The sequence below is a fragment of the Brachionichthys hirsutus genome, chromosome 21 (genome assembly GCF_040956055.1).
Source record: "Brachionichthys hirsutus isolate HB-005 chromosome 21, CSIRO-AGI_Bhir_v1, whole genome shotgun sequence".
Taxonomy (NCBI): Eukaryota; Metazoa; Chordata; class Actinopteri; order Lophiiformes; family Brachionichthyidae; genus Brachionichthys; species Brachionichthys hirsutus.
In genome coordinates, this window is record NC_090917.1 from 5,020,094 (window position 1) to 5,036,331 (window position 16,238).

General features: G+C 44.0%; 12 non-coding genes across 12 annotated transcripts; all 12 read right to left on the minus strand.

Annotated features, from left to right (window-relative positions):
• Positions 1-3,557: 3,557 nt before the first annotated feature.
• On the minus strand, positions 3,558-3,629 carry trnae-uuc (transfer RNA glutamic acid (anticodon UUC)). Its single transcript has one exon. It is a non-coding gene; the product is annotated as a tRNA-Glu (tRNA).
• Positions 3,630-5,284: 1,655 nt separating this feature from the next.
• Positions 5,285-5,356, minus strand: trnae-uuc (transfer RNA glutamic acid (anticodon UUC)). Its single transcript has one exon. It is a non-coding gene; the product is annotated as a tRNA-Glu (tRNA).
• A 1,222-nt stretch (positions 5,357-6,578) lies between these two features.
• trnae-uuc (transfer RNA glutamic acid (anticodon UUC)) lies at positions 6,579-6,656 on the minus strand. Its single transcript has one exon. It is a non-coding gene; the product is annotated as a tRNA-Glu (tRNA).
• A 356-nt stretch (positions 6,657-7,012) lies between these two features.
• On the minus strand, positions 7,013-7,084 carry trnae-uuc (transfer RNA glutamic acid (anticodon UUC)). The gene has a single exon. It is a non-coding gene; the product is annotated as a tRNA-Glu (tRNA).
• Positions 7,085-8,307: 1,223 nt separating this feature from the next.
• trnae-uuc (transfer RNA glutamic acid (anticodon UUC)) lies at positions 8,308-8,385 on the minus strand. Its single transcript has one exon. It is a non-coding gene; the product is annotated as a tRNA-Glu (tRNA).
• Positions 8,386-8,741: 356 nt separating this feature from the next.
• On the minus strand, positions 8,742-8,813 carry trnae-uuc (transfer RNA glutamic acid (anticodon UUC)). The gene has a single exon. It is a non-coding gene; the product is annotated as a tRNA-Glu (tRNA).
• A 1,223-nt stretch (positions 8,814-10,036) lies between these two features.
• Positions 10,037-10,114, minus strand: trnae-uuc (transfer RNA glutamic acid (anticodon UUC)). The gene has a single exon. It is a non-coding gene; the product is annotated as a tRNA-Glu (tRNA).
• A 356-nt stretch (positions 10,115-10,470) lies between these two features.
• On the minus strand, positions 10,471-10,542 carry trnae-uuc (transfer RNA glutamic acid (anticodon UUC)). Its single transcript has one exon. It is a non-coding gene; the product is annotated as a tRNA-Glu (tRNA).
• A 1,224-nt stretch (positions 10,543-11,766) lies between these two features.
• trnae-uuc (transfer RNA glutamic acid (anticodon UUC)) lies at positions 11,767-11,844 on the minus strand. The gene has a single exon. It is a non-coding gene; the product is annotated as a tRNA-Glu (tRNA).
• Positions 11,845-12,200: 356 nt separating this feature from the next.
• trnae-uuc (transfer RNA glutamic acid (anticodon UUC)) lies at positions 12,201-12,272 on the minus strand. Its single transcript has one exon. It is a non-coding gene; the product is annotated as a tRNA-Glu (tRNA).
• Positions 12,273-13,499: 1,227 nt separating this feature from the next.
• Positions 13,500-13,571, minus strand: trnae-uuc (transfer RNA glutamic acid (anticodon UUC)). Its single transcript has one exon. It is a non-coding gene; the product is annotated as a tRNA-Glu (tRNA).
• Positions 13,572-15,235: 1,664 nt separating this feature from the next.
• trnae-uuc (transfer RNA glutamic acid (anticodon UUC)) lies at positions 15,236-15,307 on the minus strand. Its single transcript has one exon. It is a non-coding gene; the product is annotated as a tRNA-Glu (tRNA).
• Positions 15,308-16,238: the final 931 nt, after the last annotated feature.

The following is a 16,238-nucleotide window of genomic DNA, read 5'->3' on the forward strand; positions in this document are numbered from 1 at the left end:
GTTAGATTACATCAACATGGAGACACATTCGACCCTTCAAGCTTCATCAGGTTGAACAGATTAATTAAGTCAGCCTTTACTCTACAAGGAGACCTTATCAATATGATTGGAAAAGGCATTCCAACAACTTATTTTTGTGTCTTTCATTACATTATATAAATATGTTCATAATACAGATATAACTTCAAGTAGTAAAGCCAACCTGAAATGTGAGTAACTAAGTCGCCGCTACATCCTATCAGGCTCGTATACGATAATGACCTTCATAATCACGTCATACATTCACGTTTAAATGCCTGAATGCTCACAGCAGGGGTTAAAATAAAAATCTTGTCACTGATCATAAACCCCATCATGCTATATGACCTCCTATGGGGGCAGCCGGTCTGAGGTGTTAACTGTTCACACACCCTGCCAAAATTCTGGTCATGGCTGTCTCGTCCCAGTGTCCCTGCCTGTCCAAACAGATCCTGCAGCAGTTCCTGCACCAGAAACCAGACACACAGGGGTTTATGTAAAGTATATTTCCGGTACAGTCAACCGTACAATGTGCTGTAACCATTGTTCTATGAGCAAAGAGGAGTGACCCAGAGAACAGCAGTTACAACGGTACCTAGCATAAGACTATCTTTCCAAATACTCACATGATCTATGTACAATGGACTTCTGTCTTGTATATACAAATGAAAGGCACAATATTTGGTGATATCTCAGATGGCTCTGTGGTGATGAGTGGGGTGGCATGGGTTGCTTGGCAGTGGCACCATGGCCAAACTACACTCCCATGACCTGTACATGGAGCCTGTGCTGCCTGAAAGGCCTGAATCACTGTAGGTGGCAGACCCACTCGCAGGATGGGGCTTGTTAGAAAGATCTGAAGCCGTACTTTAACCAGCAAAAAACAGGAAGTCACTGACCTTAACCACTGACTAATAGTGATGCTGTAAAGACGGGATTGTATTTCGGGGCGCAGGCGCAACACGGGACTATCTTGATGCAGTCGATTGCTCTGATTACATTAGGACCAACGGCTCTCGCTGCAAATTGCGCTTTAATTTTGTTTAGCTGCATGTATGGGAATGTGATCTACCGGGCGGACACGCGGATGAACAAGTCCCACATTGTTCGTCGGTGTTCATTGTTCATGTTTCTCTGATGTGTATGTGACATTTATTTAATATAACAGTTTCCCAGCATCACCTCTAAGTGTCGCCAAATCCATTATTTGTTTGATTGCATAAAAATATATTTTTTTTATCTCCATACTTTGCATAATCGTCTCGTCAGAACAGAGCGATCACTTTACTAAACAGATATCAGCTTCGGTGATGTGTGCTTGATTACAAAGAGATGACAGAGTAATTACAAAAACACATCCACAACCATTCAGATAATGTAGGTCAGTTGGCACTGCCCGGAATATCCAGTCTGGGACATGGCCATTAGTGAATAGTGAAGCAGTTAACCCTACAAAATAAAAGCTTCCTTAGGAAGGCCGAGGGGCACCAACGATCTTTAATGCCCCCTATTCCAAGAGTATATCAGGAAGCTGTTTGCATCACTGCACAGACACCAGCCAATATTCAGGAAACCTCATCACACCAAGAAAAGCAAACCAGTAGCCCCAATAACACAATCGTGGCTGCAACACCCTGACCTAAATACTTACAAGCTGTCAGATTTGTGTCCCCCTTAACTAAATACGCATTATAATTTCCCTCTTTATGGGTTTTCAACAATGCTGAGAAGTTTGGAACTGCAACTACATCATCTGTAATTAAGAAAAGAGAGTAAAGAAACTTTATATTGATTGACCCATGCTTAAACATATATATTTTCACCTGTTTTCCTCGGGCAACAAGTCATTACTTCATCAATATCATGTGTAGCCTTTCATACTGTGCCAATACCTTCAGCTGTTCCTGCTCTTTCATTCTTCACTTTACGCTGTTAGCACTCAACAGGATTAGCTGGCAACATGAAAGCAGATCAGGTAATGCAATAAAAAGGTCACATGAAGCACTGAGGGTGCAAGGACAGAAGAGCAGCATGCAAAGAACATAACCTCAGCGTCTCAAATGATTTGTCAGTTTTTCCAGTGGGAGCCTCTTTGATGTCATCAGCATGCATCCTAAAAATAAACAAGGGGATCTAATTTATAAAACTGGAGAGACTCTATTAGACTCTATATAGAGAATCTATTCATCCAATACTAAACAGGTGTTCAACATAGCAAAAAAAAAAAGTCAGTAAATGCAGTAAAGAATTTTAAACTTTACTTTTAATTTTTCACTCCATAGAGGCCTATAAGATGACAAACATTTGACAAAATAAGACAAAGAGAAATCTTGTAAATCTCAAAACACAGTGTGAAATGCATCCTTTAGCCAGCAGCCTAGCAACATGGTGTTTTGGTTCTATTTGCATGTATTTAAATGAGGCAGCTAAATAATTGGTGGGCAAAATCTACAAATGAGCTTCATTGCAAAAAGGTCAAACTGCTAATAACAATACACATAATGAAAATATTTGTTCCTGGCTGTTCTAACAAATAGGCTACAAGGGATTCAGTGGCTTCACACAAACTAAAGAACACATTTTGTGTCTTCTTATCTTGTTTGCTTATTGTTATTAGTAACTTATTAGATATTGTTTTCTCTAACCTGCTGTAATTGCCTTAAAGCCTAGTTTTAAGTTAGGTTTAGTAAATCAAAACGAGTTGAGTGGCAAGAAAAGCTCATTATTCCTCCTCAATAAATGAAGTGATACTTCATTTGTCCATAAGATGGAGACAGTACATTATATGTAAATTAGAAACAGCACTGAGGGCAGTAGTATGGTGGCCCTGAAGTGCAAACCCCAACAACAAATAGAAGCGCTACAACACTAAGATAAGGAATATGGTAAACAATACAGTAACCAGTTGCCCACTGGTATCGAAGAGGTTGGTACCAGTGGGCAACTTTTGACCCGGAAGTTATTCTGCCTTTAGCGCATTTTTCAGTGTTTGTGGCTTGAAGAGGAGGAAAGCAATGTATTGTCCAAACTGCAGAAAAGAGCTGGTTGAGCAGTCACCAAACTGATCAACCTGAGTCCTGAGCATATCCAGTATCACCTCATATTTATGCCGTGAATCAAAATATTCTTGGATAGCGGCAGCTACGTCGGGGTCACCAGTAACGTTAATCTTTTGAAAAAAACGCGCTACAGGAAGAATAACTTGCGGGTTTGCTGATCACTCGTCAGCCAACACCTGCGAGTCACAACTCAGAAAGATGAGTCATCGCCTCCATGGACTTTACCAGCTGTGTGAATTTAAAATAATCATTCATCAGCAAACACCTGAGCGTCACGACTCAGAAAGATGAGCCAAAAAATATGTCCGGTCCAGGTGAGGGGATCGAACCAAGAACCAGGACTTTCACTCTGCAGCTTAGATCCTAACTTCATGATCCAGAACCACCGACCCAACCTGAGCAACCGGCGACCTCATCATAGATAGATTGATATACTTTATTTATAGTGAAGGACATTCTGTCAAAAAGAACAGGTGGCTGTTCCCATACCGGGAGCCGAACCCGGGCCACCTGGGTGAAAACCAGGAATCCTAACCGCTAGACCATATGGGACCACATGGGCGTATCTGAAACAGGTGATCATTGTCAATTGATCTTACCTGGTAAAAGACAGGATCAATAAAGTAATATAATCACTAGTCAGCAAACACCTGAGAGTCATGACTCAGAGCCAAAAAAAGCCCCAATCCAGGTGAGGGGATTGAACCCAGAACCACCTGAACCATAAAGAACTGACAGCCATCTAACTTCATTAGCCTCCGAGCTACAGCCAGTGCTGGGTGCCAATGCCCCGTCAAACACAAGATGGATAAAATCGGTTTCCTGCCGGCGCCTCCTTCGGAGCGCTCTTTCTCTCTGTGGTTGTCAGCAGTCACCAGCGCTGAAGATGGCTCAGCGGATAAAGACGACGACTCAAGGTGGTGGGACGTAAGATCGAATCCTGCCCCGGGCAAAAGGTAGGACACGAAAGGGTGTCGGTGGGGTCAAACAAAAAACAAAACCAAAAACCAAAAACTAAAACTCAAAAATCAAACCAAACAACTTCAAAAACTAAAAGATCAAACCAAACAACTTCAAAAACCAAAAGTCAAACCAAACCCGGTTTCCGTGCATTTCCGTTGCAAATTCCCGAATTTCCTCCAATTTCAACGCAACAGACTTCGTGGGAACCGAGAACACGGAAGGTAAGTGGAGTTAATTCTCTTGTCTATGTGCATAATAATTTAATTATTACAAATTAGACCTTCTGTCTATTTTAGGTGAAAAAATTCTACAAATGTAATATTCTACTTTTTTATTTATTCTATCTGAACTGGTCCTGGTTGTACTGGATCACGGTCTTTATTCTCTAGTCCTCAGTGGGTCAAAGCTAATCTGTCCTGCAGGAATTTTCTGTTTTTCTTTTCATTTGGAAAACTGTCAGTGCGCCTGAAACCATCAGTCCACTGATTGGCTGAGCCTCATCATGTGACTCTTGGACCAGGAAAACCTGCCCATAGAATCTGGATCCCATTGATCACAAAAAGGATCCAACGCTGCGATTGGTCTGCTGCAGAGCTAGTGAGTCGTCAGCACTCAGAGGACTTATGGGTGGAGGTCACAGGTCCAGCTGCAGCCCATGAAGTGGACCTCCGGGACTTTCACTCTGCAGCTCGAATCCGAACTTCATGATCCAGAACCACCGACTGGCACTGAGCAACCAGCGACCTCATCATGGATTGATTGATGCTTTATTTATGGCAAAGGAAATTCTGTAAAAAAAACAGTTAGCTCTTCCCATACCAGGGGTTGAACCTGAACCTGGGCCACCTGGGTGAAAACCAGGAATCCTAACTGCTAGACTACATAGGACCACATGGCTGCAACTGAACCACGTGGTCTTTGTCAATAAGTTGTCCTTGATTGATTTTTTCTGGTAAAGTCAAGGATCAATAAAGTATCGCCTCCATGGACTTTACCAGCTGTGTGAATTTTAAATAATCACTAGTCAGCAAACACCTGAGCGTCACGACTCAGAAAGAAGAGCCAAAAAACTGGCCCAGTCCAGGTATCGAACCCAGAATCAGGACTTTCACTCTGCAGCTCAGATCCTAACTTCATGATCCAGAACCACCGACCAGCACTGAGCAACCAGCTACCTCATCATAGATTGATTGATATACTTTATTTATCGTGAAGGGAATTCTGTAGAAAAGAAAGGATAGCTGTTCCCACACCGGGAGTTGAACCCAGGCCACCTGGGTGAAAACCAGGAATCCTAACCACCAGACCATATGGGACCACATTGGCACATCTGAAACAGGTGGTCGTTGTCAATTGATCTTACCTGGTAAAAGCAAGGATCAATAAAGTAATATAATCACTAGTCAGCAAACACCTGAGAGTCATGACTCAGGGCCAAAAAAAGCCCCAATCCAGGTGAGGGGATTGAACCCAGAACCACCTGAACCATAAAGAACTGACAGCCATCTAACTTCATTAGCCCCTGAGCTACAGCCAGTGCTGGATGCCAATGCCTCGTCAAACACAAGATGGGTAAAATCGGTTTCCTGCTGGCGCCTCCTTCGGAGCGCTCTTTCCCTCTGTGGTTGCCAGCGGTCACCAGCGCTGAAGATGGCTCAGCGGATAAAGACGACGACTCAAAGTGGTGGGACGTCAGATCGAACCCTGCCCTGGACAAAAGGTAGGACACGAAAGGGTGTCGGTGGGGTCAAACAAAAAACAAAAACAAAAACAAAGACAAAAACCAAAAACTAAAACCCAAAAATCAAACCAAACAACTTCAAAAACTAAAAGATCAAAATCAAACCAAACAACTTCAAAAACCAAAAGTCAAACCAAACCCGGTTTCCGTGCATTTCCGTCGCGAATTTCCGAATTTCCTCCAATTTCAACACAACAGACTTCGTGGGAACCAAGAACACAGAAGGTAAGTGGAGTTAATTCTTTTGTCTATGTGCATAATAATTTAATTATTACAAATTAGACCTTAGAAATTCTACAAATGTAATATTCTACTTTTTTATTTATTCTATCTGAACTGGTCCTGGTTGTACTGGATCACGGTCTTTATTCTCTAGTCCTCAGTGGGTCAAAGCTAATCTGTCCTGCAGGAATTTTCTGTTTTTCTTTTCATTTGGAAAACTGTCAGTGCACCTGAAACCATCAGTCCACTGATTGGCTGAGCCTCATCATGTGACTCTTGGACTAGGAAAACCTGCCCATAGAATCTGGATCCCATTGATCACAAAAAGGATCCAACGCTGTGATTGGTCTGCTGCAGAGCTAGTGAGTCGTCAGCACTCAGAGGACTTATGGGTGGAGGTCACAGGTCCAGCTGCAGCCCATGAAGTGGACCTCCGGGACTTTCACTCTGCAGCTCGAATCCGAACTTCATGATCCAGAACCACCGACTGGCACTGAGCAACCAGCGACCTCATCATGGATTGATTGATGCTTTATTTATGGCAAAGGAAATTCTGTAAAAAAAACAGTTAGCTCTTCCCATACCAGGGGTTGAACCTGAACCTGGGCCACCTGGGTGAAAACCAGGAATCCTAACCGCTAGACTACATAGGACCACACGGCTGCAACTGAACCACGTGGTCTTTGTCAATAAGTTGTCCTTGATTGATTTTTTCTGGTAAAGTCAAGGATCAATAAAGTATCGCCTCCATGGACTTTACCAGCTGTGTGAATTTTAAATAATCACTAGTCAGCAAACACCTGAGCGTCACGACTCAGAAAGAAGAGCCAAAAAACTGGCCCAGTCCAGGTATCAAACCCAGAATCAGGACTTTCACTCTGCAGCTCAGCTCCTAACTTCATGATCCAGAACCACCGACCAGCACTGAGCAACCAGCGACCTCATCATATATAGATTGATATACTTTATTTATCGTGAAGGGAATTCTGTAGAAAAGAACGGATAGCTGTTCCCATACCGGGAGTTGAACCCGGGCCACCTGGGTGAAAACCAGGAATCCTAACCGCTAGACCACATGGGACCACATTGGCACATCTGAAACAGGTGGTCGTTGTCAATAAGTTTTCCTCAATTGATCTTACCTGGTAAAAGCAAGGGTCAATAAAGTAATATAATCACTAGTCAGCAAACACCTGAGAGTCATGACTCAGGGCCAAAAAAAGCCCCAATCCAGGTGAGGGGATTGAACCCAGAACCACCTGAACCATAAAGAACTGACAGCCATCTAACTTCACCAGCCCCTGAGCTACAGCCAGTGCTGGATGCCAATGCCTCGTCAAACACAAGATGGGTAAAATCCGTTTCCTGCCGGCGCCTCCTTCGGAGCGCTCTTTCTCTCTGTGGTTGCCAGCGGTCACCAGCGCTGAAGATGGCTCAGCGGATAAAGACGACGACTCAAAGTGGTGGGACGTCAGATCGAACCCTGCCCTGGACGAAAGGTAGGACACGAAAGGGTGTCGATGGGGTCAAACAAAAAACAAAAACAAATACAAAGACTAAAACCCAAAAATCAAACCAAACAACTTCAAAAACTAAAAGACCAAAATCAAACCAAACAACTTCAAAAACCAAAAGTCAAACCAAACCCGGTTTCCGTGCATTTCTGTCGCGAATTTCCGAATTTCCTCCAATTTCAACACAACAGACTTCGTGGGAACCAAGAACACAGAAGGTAAGTGGAGTTAATTCTTTTGTCTATGTGCATAATAATTTAATTATTACAAATTAGACCTTAGAAATTCTACAAATGTAATATTCTACTTTTTTATTTATTCTATCTGAACTGGTCCTGGTTGTACTGGATCACGGTCTTTATTCTCTAGTCCTCAGTGGGTCAAAGCTAATCTGTCCTGCAGGAATTTTCTGTTTTTCTTTTCATTTGGAAAACTGTCAGTGCACCTGAAACCATCAGTCCACTGATTGGCTGAGCCTCATCATGTGACTCTTGGACTAGGAAAACCTGCCCATAGAATCTGGATCCCATTGATCACAAAAAGGATCCAACGCTGTGATTGGTCTGCTGCAGAGCTAGTGAGTCGTCAGCACTCAGAGGACTTATGGGTGGAGGTCACAGGTCCAGCTGCAGCCCATGAAGTGGACCTCCGGGACTTTCACTCTGCAGCTCGAATCCGAACTTCATGATCCAGAACCACCGACTGGCACTGAGCAACCAGCGACCTCATCATGGATTGATTGATGCTTTATTTATGGCAAAGGAAATTCTGTAAAAAAAACAGTTAGCTCTTCCCATACCAGGGGTTGAACCTGAACCTGGGCCACCTGGGTGAAAACCAGGAATCCTAACCGCTAGACTACATAGGACCACACGGCTGCAACTGAACCACGTGGTCTTTGTCAATAAGTTGTCCTTGATTGATTTTTTCTGGTAAAGTCAAGGATCAATAAAGTATCGCCTCCATGGACTTTACCAGCTGTGTGAATTTTAAATAATCACTAGTCAGCAAACACCTGAGCGTCACGACTCAGAAAGAAGAGCCAAAAAACTGGCCCAGTCCAGGTATCAAACCCAGAATCAGGACTTTCACTCTGCAGCTCAGCTCCTAACTTCATGATCCAGAACCACCGACCAGCACTGAGCAACCAGCGACCTCATCATATATAGATTGATATACTTTATTTATCGTGAAGGGAATTCTGTAGAAAAGAACGGATAGCTGTTCCCATACCGGGAGTTGAACCCGGGCCACCTGGGTGAAAACCAGGAATCCTAACCGCTAGACCACATGGGACCACATTGGCACATCTGAAACAGGTGGTCGTTGTCAATAAGTTTTCCTCAATTGATCTTACCTGGTAAAAGCAAGGGTCAATAAAGTAATATAATCACTAGTCAGCAAACACCTGAGAGTCATGACTCAGGGCCAAAAAAAGCCCCAATCCAGGTGAGGGGATTGAACCCAGAACCACCTGAACCATAAAGAACTGACAGCCATCTAACTTCACCAGCCCCTGAGCTACAGCCAGTGCTGGATGCCAATGCCTCGTCAAACACAAGATGGGTAAAATCCGTTTCCTGCCGGCGCCTCCTTCGGAGCGCTCTTTCTCTCTGTGGTTGCCAGCGGTCACCAGCGCTGAAGATGGCTCAGCGGATAAAGACGACGACTCAAAGTGGTGGGACGTCAGATCGAACCCTGCCCTGGACGAAAGGTAGGACACGAAAGGGTGTCGGTGGGGTCAAACAAAAAACAAAAACAAATACAAAGACTAAAACCCAAAAATCAAACCAAACAACTTCAAAAACTAAAAGACCAAAATCAAACCAAACAACTTCAAAAACCAAAAGTCAAACCAAACCCGGTTTCCGTGCATTTCTGTCGCGAATTTCCGAATTTCCTCCAATTTCAACACAACAGACTTCGTGGGAACCAAGAACACAGAAGGTAAGTGGAGTTAATTCTTTTGTCTATGTGCATAATAATTTAATTATTACAAATTAGACCTTAGAAATTCTACAAATGTAATATTCTACTTTTTTATTTATTCTATCTGAACTGGTCCTGGTTGTACTGGATCACGGTCTTTATTCTCTAGTCCTCAGTGGGTCAAAGCTAATCTGTCCTGCAGGAATTTTCTGTTTTTCTTTTCATTTGGAAAACTGTCAGTGCACCTGAAACCATCAGTCCACTGATTGGCTGAGCCTCATCATGTGACTCTTGGACTAGGAAAACCTGCCCATAGAATCTGGATCCCATTGATCACAAAAAGGATCCAACGCTGTGATTGGTCTGCTGCAGAGCTAGTGAGTCGTCAGCACTCAGAGGACTTATGGGTGGAGGTCACAGGTCCAGCTGCAGCCCATGAAGTGGACCTCCGGGACTTTCACTCTGCAGCTCGAATCCGAACTTCATGATCCAGAACCACCGACTGGCACTGAGCAACCAGCGACCTCATCATGGATTGATTGATGCTTTATTTATGGCAAAGGAAATTCTGTAAAAAAAACAGTTAGCTCTTCCCATACCAGGGGTTGAACCTGAACCTGGGCCACCTGGGTGAAAACCAGGAATCCTAACCGCTAGACTACATAGGACCACACGGCTGCAACTGAACCACGTGGTCTTTGTCAATAAGTTGTCCTTGATTGATTTTTTCTGGTAAAGTCAAGGATCAATAAAGTATCGCCTCCATGGACTTTACCAGCTGTGTGAATTTTAAATAATCACTAGTCAGCAAACACCTGAGCGTCACGACTCAGAAAGAAGAGCCAAAAAACTGGCCCAGTCCAGGTATCAAACCCAGAATCAGGACTTTCACTCTGCAGCTCAGCTCCTAACTTCATGATCCAGAACCACCGACCAGCACTGAGCAACCAGCGACCTCATCATATATAGATTGATATACTTTATTTATCGTGAAGGGAATTCTGTAGAAAAGAACGGATAGCTGTTCCCATACCGGGAGTTGAACCCGGGCCACCTGGGTGAAAACCAGGAATCCTAACCGCTAGACCACATGGGACCACATTGGCACATCTGAAACAGGTGGTCGTTGTCAATAAGTTTTCCTCAATTGATCTTACCTGGTAAAAGCAAGGGTCAATAAAGTAATATAATCACTAGTCAGCAAACACCTGAGAGTCATGACTCAGGGCCAAAAAAAGCCCCAATCCAGGTGAGGGGATTGAACCCAGAACCACCTGAACCATGAAGAACTGACAGCCATCTAACTTCACCAGCCCCTGAGCTACAGCCAGTGCTGGATGCCAATGCCTCGTCAAACACAAGATGGGTAAAATCCGTTTCCTGCCGGCGCCTCCTTCGGAGCGCTCTTTCTCTCTGTGGTTGCCAGCGGTCACCAGCGCTGAAGATGGCTCAGCGGATAAAGACGACGACTCAAAGTGGTGGGACGTCAGATCGAACCCTGCCCTGGACGAAAGGTAGGACACGAAAGGGTGTCGGTGGGGTCAAACAAAAAAACAAAAACAAATACAAAGACTAAAACCCAAAAATCAAACCAAACAACTTCAAAAACTAAAAGACCAAAATCAAACCAAACAACTTCAAAAACCAAAAGTCAAACCAAACCCGGTTTCCGTGCATTTCTGTCGCGAATTTCCGAATTTCCTCCAATTTCAACACAACAGACTTCGTGGGAACCAAGAACACAGAAGGTAAGTGGAGTTAATTCTTTTGTCTATGTGCATAATAATTTAATTATTACAAATTAGACCTTAGAAATTCTACAAATGTAATATTCTACTTTTTTATTTATTCTATCTGAACTGGTCCTGGTTGTACTGGATCACGGTCTTTATTCTCTAGTCCTCAGTGGGTCAAAGCTAATCTGTCCTGCAGGAATTTTCTGTTTTTCTTTTCATTTGGAAAACTGTCAGTGCACCTGAAACCATCAGTCCACTGATTGGCTGAGCCTCATCATGTGACTCTTGGACTAGGAAAACCTGCCCATAGAATCTGGATCCCATTGATCACAAAAAGGATCCAACGCTGTGATTGGTCTGCTGCAGAGCTAGTGAGTCGTCAGCACTCAGAGGACTTATGGGTGGAGGTCACAGGTCCAGCTGCAGCCCATGAAGTGGACCTCCGGGACTTTCACTCTGCAGCTCGAATCCGAACTTCATGATCCAGAACCACCGACTGGCACTGAGCAACCAGCGACCTCATCATGGATTGATTGATGCTTTATTTATGGCAAAGGAAATTCTGTAAAAAAAACAGTTAGCTCTTCCCATACCAGGGGTTGAACCTGAACCTGGGCCACCTGGGTGAAAACCAGGAATCCTAACCGCTAGACTACATAGGACCACACGGCTGCAACTGAACCACGTGGTCTTTGTCAATAAGTTGTCCTTGATTGATTTTTTCTGGTAAAGTCAAGGATCAATAAAGTATCGCCTCCATGGACTTTACCAGCTGTGTGAATTTTAAATAATCACTAGTCAGCAAACGCCTGAGCGTCACGACTCAGAAAGAAGAGCCAAAAAACTGGCCCAGTCCAGGTATCAAACCCAGAATCAGGACTTTCACTCTGCAGCTCAGCTCCTAACTTCATGATCCAGAACCACCGACCAGCACTGAGCAACCAGCGACCTCATCATATATAGATTGATATACTTTATTTATCGTGAAGGGAATTCTGTAGAAAAGAACGGATAGCTGTTCCCATACCGGGAGTCGAACCCGGGCCACCTGGGTGAAAACCAGGAATCCTAACCTCTAGACCATATGGGACCACATTGGCACATCTGAAACAGGTGGTCGTTGTCAATAAGTTTTCCTCAATTGATCTTACCTGGTAAAAGCAAGGGTCAATAAAGTAATATAATCACTAGTCAGCAAACACCTGAGAGTCATGACTCAGGGCCAAAAAAAGCCCCAATCCAGGTGAGGGGATTGAACCCAGAACCACCTGAACCATAAAGAACTGACAGCCATCTAACTTCATTAGCCCCTGAGCTACAGCCAGTGCTGGATGCCAATGCCTCGTCAAACACAAGATGGGTAAAATCGGTTTCCTGCCGGCGCCTCCTTCGGAGCGCTCTTTCTCTCTGTGGTTGCCGGCGGTCACCAGCGCTGAAGATGGCTCAGCGGATAAAGACGACGACTCAAAGTGGTGGGACGTCAGATCGAATCCTGCCCTGGGCAAAAGGTAGGACACGAAAGGGTGTCGGTGGGGTCAAACAAAAACAAAGACAAAAACCAAAAACTAAAACCCAAAAATCAAACCAAACAACTTCAAAAACTAAAAGATCAAAATCAAACCAAACAACTTCAAAAACCAAAAGTCAAACCAAACCCGGTTTCCGTGCATTTCCGTCGCGAATTTCCGAATTTCCTCCAATTTCAACACAACAGACTTCGTGGGAACCAAGAACACAGAAGGTAAGTGGAGTTAATTCTTTTGTCTATGTGCATAATAATTTAATTATTACAAATTAGACCTTAGAAATTCTACAAATGTAATATTCTACTTTTTTATTTTATTTATTCTATCTGAACTGGTCCTGGTTGTACTGGATCACGGTCTTTATTCTCTAGTCCTCAGTGGGTCAAAGCTAATCTGTCCTGCAGGAATTTTCTGTTTTTCTTTTCATTTGGAAAACTGTCAGTGCACCTGAAACCATCAGTCCACTGATTGGCTGAGCCTCATCATGTGACTCTTGGACTAGGAAAACCTGCCCATAGAATCTGGATCCCATTGATCACAAAAAGGATCCAACGCTGTGATTGGTCTGCTGCAGAGCTAGTGAGTCGTCAGCACTCAGAGGACTTATGGGTGGAGGTCACAGGTCCAGCTGCAGCCCATGAAGTGGACCTCCGGGACTTTCACTCTGCAGCTCGAATCCGAACTTCATGATCCAGAACCACCGACTGGCACTGAGCAACCAGCGACCTCATCATGGATTGATTGATACTTTATTTATGGCAAAGGAAATTCTGTAAAAAAACAGTTAGCTCTTCCCATACCGGGAGTTGAACCCGGGCCACCTGGGTGAAAACCAGGAATCCTAACCGCTAGACCATATGGGACCACATTGGCACATCTGAAACAGGTGGTCGTTGTCAATAAGTTTTCCTCAATTGATCTTACCTGGTAAAAGCAAGGGTCAATAAAGTAATATAATCACTAGTCAGCAAACACCTGAGAGTCATGACTCAGGGCCAAAAAAAGCCCCAATCCAGGTGAGGGGATTGAACCCAGAACCACCTGAACCATAAAGAACTGACAGCCATCTAACTTCATTAGCCCCTGAGCTACAGCCAGTGCTGGATGCCAATGCCTCGTCAAACACAAGATGGGTAAAATCGGTTTCCTGCCGGCGCCTCCTTCGGAGCGCTCTTTCCCTCTGTGGTTGCCGGCGGTCACCAGCGCTGAAGATGGCTCAGCGGATAAAGACGACGACTCAAAGTGGTGGGACGTCAGATCGAACCCTGCCCTGGACAAAAGGTAGGACACGAAAGGGTGTCGGTGGGGTCAAACAAAAAACAAAAACAAAAACAAAGACAAAAACCAAAAACTAAAACCCAAAAATCAAACCAAACAACTTCAAAAACTAAAAGATCAAAATCAAACCAAACAACTTCAAAAACCAAAAGTCAAACCAAACCCGGTTTCCGTGCATTTCCGTCGCGAATTTCCGAATTTCCTCCAATTTCAACACAACAGACTTCGTGGGAACCAAGAACACAGAAGGTAAGTGGAGTTAATTCTTTTGTCTATGTGCATAATAATTTAATTATTACAAATTAGACCTTAGAAATTCTACAAATGTAATATTCTACTTTTTTATTTATTCTATCTGAACTGGTCCTGGTTGTACTGGATCACGGTCTTTATTCTCTAGTCCTCAGTGGGTCAAAGCTAATCTGTCCTGCAGGAATTTTCTGTTTTTCTTTTCATTTGGAAAACTGTCAGTGCACCTGAAACCATCAGTCCACTGATTGGCTGAGCCTCATCATGTGACTCTTGGACTAGGAAAACCTGCCCATAGAATCTGGATCCCATTGATCACAAAAAGGATCCAACGCTGTGATTGGTCTGCTGCAGAGCTAGTGAGTCGTCAGCACTCAGAGGACTTATGGGTGGAGGTCACAGGTCCAGCTGCAGCCCATGAAGTGGACCTCCGGGACTTTCACTCTGCAGCTCGAATCCGAACTTCATGATCCAGAACCACCGACTGGCACTGAGCAACCAGCGACCTCATCATGGATTGATTGATACTTTATTTATGGCAAAGGAAATTCTGTAAAAAAACAGTTAGCTCTTCCCATACCGGGGGTTGAGCCTGGGCCACCTGGGTGAAAAACAGGAATCCTAACCGCTAGACTATATAGGACCACATGGCTGCAGCTGAACCACGTGGTCTTTGTCAATAAGTTGTCCTTGATTGATTTTTTCTGGTAAAGTCAAGGATCAATAAAGTATCGCCTCCATGGACTTTACCAGCTGTGTGAATTTTAAATAATCACTAGTCAGCAAACACCTGAGGTTTCACGACTCAGAAAGAAGAGCCGAAAAACTGGCCCAGTCCAGGTATCGAACCCAGAATCAGGACTTTCACTCCGCAGCTCAGATCCTAACTTCATGATCCAGAACCACCGACCAGCACTGAGCAACCAGCGACCTCATCGTATATAGATTGATATACTTTATTTATCGTGAAGGGAATTCTGTAGAAAAGAACAGGTGGCTGTTCCCATACCGGGAGTTGAGCCCGGGCCACCTGGGTGAAAACCAGGAATCCTAACCGCTAGACCATATGGGACCGCATTGGCACATCTGAAACAGGTGGTCGTTGTCAATAAGTTTTCCTCAATTGATCTTACCTGGTAAAAGCAAGGGTCAATAAAGTAATATAATCACTAGTCAGCAAACACCTGAGAGTCACGACTCAGAGGCAAAGAAGGCTCCAATCCAGGTGAGGGGATTGAACCCAGAACCACCTGAACCATAAAGAACTGACAGCCATCTAACTTCATTAGCCTCTGAGCTACAGCCAGTGCTGGATGTCAGTGCCTCGTCAAACACAAGATGGGTAAAATCGGTTTCCTGCCGGCACCTCCTTCGGAGCGCTCTTTCTCTCTGTGGTTGTCGGCGGTCACCAGCGCTGAAGATGGCTCAGCGGATAAAGACGATGACTCAAAGTGGTGGGACGTCGGATCGAATCCTGCCCTGGGCAAAAGGTAGGATGTGAAAGGGTGTCGGTGGGGTCAAACAAAAACCAAAAACTAAAATCCAAAAATCAAATCAAACAACTTCAAAAACTAAAAACTCAAAATCAAGCCAAACAACTTCAAAAACCAAAAATCAAAACAAACCCGATTTCCGTGGATTTCCGTTGCGAATTTCCGAATTTCCTCCAGTTTCAACACAACGGACTTCGTGGGAATCAAGAACACAGAAGGTAAGTGGAGTTAATTACTTTTGCGTATGTGCATAATAATTTAATTATTACAAATTAGACCTTCTGTCTACTTTAGGTGAAAAAATTCTACAAATGTAATATTCTACTTTTTTATTTATTCTATCTGAACTGGTCCTGGTTGTACTGGATCACGGTCTTTATTCTCTAGTCCTCAGTGGGTCAAAGCTAATCTGTCCTGCAGGAATTTTCTGTTTTTCTTTTCATTTGGAAAACTGTCAGCGCGCCTGAAACCTGACCTGCACCGTCTGTCTGTGCAACACTGTTTGTAGAG